Source organism: Puma concolor, chromosome B2, assembly GCF_028749965.1.
Source record: "Puma concolor isolate L17-30 chromosome B2, mPumCon1.1.hap2, whole genome shotgun sequence".
In the NCBI taxonomy this organism is placed as follows: Eukaryota; Metazoa; Chordata; class Mammalia; order Carnivora; family Felidae; genus Puma; species Puma concolor.
This window is the reverse complement of record NC_141671.1, coordinates 34,664,314-34,668,163: the sequence shown is the minus strand read 5'-3', so window position 1 is coordinate 34,668,163 and position 3,850 is coordinate 34,664,314. Positions and strand designations below refer to the sequence as shown.

Below are 3,850 nucleotides of genomic sequence, written 5' to 3'. Positions count from 1 at the left end.
TGTTTGAGCCCTGTGTTGGGCTCTCTGCTGTCAGCAAGGAGCCCGCTTCTGATCCTCTGTCTCCCTTTCTCTCTCTGCTCCTCCCCCCCTTGCACAGCGCTCTCTCTCTGTCTCCTCCCCAAATAAATAAATATTTTAAAAAATCAATCAATCAAAATTGACCTGAACAGACACAGATGTTATAATTAGCAGCCCAGGATGTGAAACCAGCTATTATAACTGTATTCCATATGTTCAAAAACACGTATGACTTTAAAAAGATGCAAATCAAACCTTTGGAGATAAAAACTATAATAAGTGAGATGAAAATTGTACTCCCTAAGATTAATAGCAGATCACACTTTGCAAAAGAACATTTTAGTGAATAGGAAGACATAACAGTGAAGCTATTGAAAATTATACTGGGGAAAAAAGTTTTAAAAATGAAAAAAGCAGGGCACCTGGGTGGTTCATTTGGATGACTGTCTAACTCTTGATTTCAGTTCAGGTCATGATTCCAGGATTGTGGGATCCAGCCCCAATTAAGGCTCTGCACTGAGTGTAGAGCCTGCTTTTCTCTCTTTCTCTCTCTTTCCCCCTCCTACCCGTTCCCTACTCATGCATATGCTCCCTCCCTCTCTCACTCTCAAAGAAAAAAGAAAAAGAAAAAAACCATCAATACACATGGGACAACTTCACACAGCCTAATATATACATAATTGGAGACTCTGAAGAAAAGGCGGGAGTACAGAAAAATTATTTGAAGAAATAATGGCCCAAATTTTTCTCAATTTGATGAAACTTTACACTTACACATCCAAGAATTTCAATGAGCCCCAGGTACAAGAAACCTGAAGAGAACTACACTAATATGCATATGATCCAATTGCTCAATACTTGTGGTGAAGAGAACATTTTAGAAACAGCTAGAGAAAAAAGACACATTACATACAGAGGAGCAAATATAAGGATAGCTGCAGATTTCTCATTGGAAACAGTACAAGTGAGAAGGCAAGGGAGCAAAATAGTTTAAGTACCAAAAAGAAAAAAATAAACCTGTCAATCAAAATCCTATACCCAGCAAAAGTATCTTCAGAAATGAAGAAATGTACCATACAGATCTTTTTGGACATACAAAATCTGACAGAATTCATCACCAGCAGCACTACACTATAAGACATATTAAAGGAGGGGCACCTGGGTGGCTCAGTTGGTTGAGCGTCAAACTCTGTCTTTCGGCTCAGGTCATGATCCCATCGTTCTTGGGTTTGGATCCCATCTGCTTTGGCAGTGTGGAGCCTACTTGGGATTCTCTCTCACTCTCTGCCCTCCCCCACTCATGCTCTCTCTCTCTCTGTCTCTCTCTCTCAGGATAAATAAATAAACCTAAAAATAAAAAAAGGAAAAAGAAATGTTAAAGGAAGTCCTTCAGGCAGGAGGAAGATGATACCAGATAGAAACATAGGTCTCCCCTAAGGAATGAAGAGCACTGGAAAAGGTAACCACATGGGGAAATGTTTTATACATTCAAAACATATATATATATGTTTCAACTGTGTATATCTCTTTCAAAGATAACTGACTGCTTAAACCAAAAAAAATGTGGTTTATTACACATGTGTAAGTGAAAAAGTATGGCAACAAAAGCATAAAGGCCAGGAAGGCATAAATGAACATTATAAAGTCTTTATACTATATGCAAAGTGGTATTATTATACACTGTGTATATAATAATAATATTGTGTATACACTGTGTAATAATAATATTATTATTAACTGTGTCAATAAGCACATTAAAAATAAATGGTTTATACTGTCAAATTTCACTTATGTAAGGTTACTAGAGTAGCAAACTCCTAGAAACGGGAAGCAGAATGGCGCTTTCCAGGGGCTGGGGGAGGGGAAAATGAGGACTTATTGGTTATGGGAATAGAGTTTCAGTTTTGCAAAATGAAAAAATCCTGGAGACTGTTTGCATAACAGTTTGACACTGTTAACACTACTGAACTGTATACTTAAAATGGTTGAGATGTTAAATTCTGTTATGTGTATTTTACCACAATTAAAACCAAACCAAATCAAACAAAAAAAATTTCATGCATTTCTCTGAGGTGAAAAAAAATTCTAAATGCTTTAATTAAAAGGCAGAGGTTGTCAGGTTGGATAAAAAAGCAAGGCCGGGGCGCCTGAGTGGCTCAGTCAGTTGAGTGTCCAACTTCGGCTCAGGTCGTGATCTCACGGTTCGTGAGTTTGGGCCCCACGTCAGGCTCTGTGCTGACAGCTCAGAGCCTAGAGCCTGCTTGGATTCTGTATCTCCGTCTTTCTTGCCCCTTCCCTGCTTGTGCTCTGTCTCTTTCTCTCTCTCAAAAATAAACATTAAAAAAAATTTTTTTTTCAAAGCAAGGCCACATAGAACTTTTATTTATTTCTTTTTAATCACAAATGTGTCTGTATTTTTATACATTGATATTTGTGTTTCAATATTAGTACTCCTTCTGTAATACAATATATTATTATTTTAAACATTTCAAAAGATGGCTCTAAGCAGGGATCCTTTCTCTTCTCCAGATGCTAAGAGTATCTCCACACAGTGAGAGTTTGGAAGTCCTGCCCTAAGCCTCACCTCATCCCTCATCTGGCCCTTCTTTCCTTGGATGCCTCATCTCCTTATCCATTCACAACAAGTGTTCTGAGTGTCCACCATGTGCCAGACATGCTTGAGTCACTAGTGACACAGACACATGTGCACTGATAACTACTTGGTCCTTGTCCTGCCAGAGGAGGGCCCATATCCACCTCACCCAATGCTGGAAAGGTAAGGTCATGGGGCTCAGAAAGCTCACAATGGAGGAAATTACTTTGTCCAAGGACAGTGGGCCTTCCTGGGAAAATGAAGTTAGGAGTATGACCCAGGGAAAAAGGAGGAGTTGCCTCAGCAAAGGTGGCCAAGTGGATCAGCAAATGAAAATGCCTCTGTTGAAGGAGCCCTCAGGAGGACCCGGGTCTAGCTCAGTGAGAGAGGGGGCCAGGAGCCAGAAGGGAGCAGGGCAGAGCAGCAGGACCCTGCACACCTTGTCAGGGATTTGGGTTTTCACCCTAGGAGCTATGGGGAGCATCCAAAGTAGGCAGAAGAGTGGGGGCTGCCATGGGATCAAGATAGTCATAGATACATTTTGAAATGATTACTATAGTAGGCAAGGAGAAGGGATTGGAGAGAGTGAGAGAGGAAGCAGGGAGATGAGCCAGGGGCTGCCATAGATGAAAGAGTCCAGAATACGCCACCGTGGCATGAAAATTATTTTGAGCTGAAAATAGTCTCTTTCATGAACTCTCTATTCTGTCTAAAAGCAGGCCTCCCAAAATAACCCAGTTGTCCTAATCCCCTTCCTAGGAGCAACCAGGGAAAGATTGGCTTTTATCACCTGATAAACCCTGATATTGTCACAAAACCATCAGTAATTCTTCTCATCTATTCTGTAGGCCTGTTCATCTTTCCTAAAAGTCATTTGTTTTCCTTGTAAGTAAGTACCTTCTCCTCCTCTGCTTCTCCTATTAAGTTGGTATATAAACTCCCACATTCTAATTGCCTAGTACTTAATAAAAATCTTTTTTCTTGATAATCTGTCAGTTTAATCCACAGACCCTAGTTATGAATCTAAAAGGGTAGGGGGAAAGTTTTCCATTCTGCCTTGACATAGGTTTCTGGGAGAGAGGTGGTCTTGAATGGGGTTGGGGGTTAGAGGTGAAGAAAAGTAGATGGGTTCAGAACAACATTTAGGAGATCATATATCATTGAAGTCAAGAGCACGGACTAGAGAGACAGCTTGCCTGGGTTCATAATTCTGGCTCCACCACTGTGTGACACAAGCTG

General features: G+C 40.5%; 1 long non-coding RNA gene across 1 annotated transcript; it reads left to right on the top strand.

The window, feature by feature from the left end:
- Nucleotides 1–477: 477 nt before the first annotated feature.
- On the top strand, nucleotides 478–3,599 carry LOC147580901 (uncharacterized). Its single transcript, XR_015250792.1, has 3 exons — nucleotides 478–1,477; nucleotides 2,548–2,794; nucleotides 3,371–3,599. It is a non-coding gene; the product is annotated as an uncharacterized LOC147580901 (long non-coding RNA).
- Nucleotides 3,600–3,850: the final 251 nt, after the last annotated feature.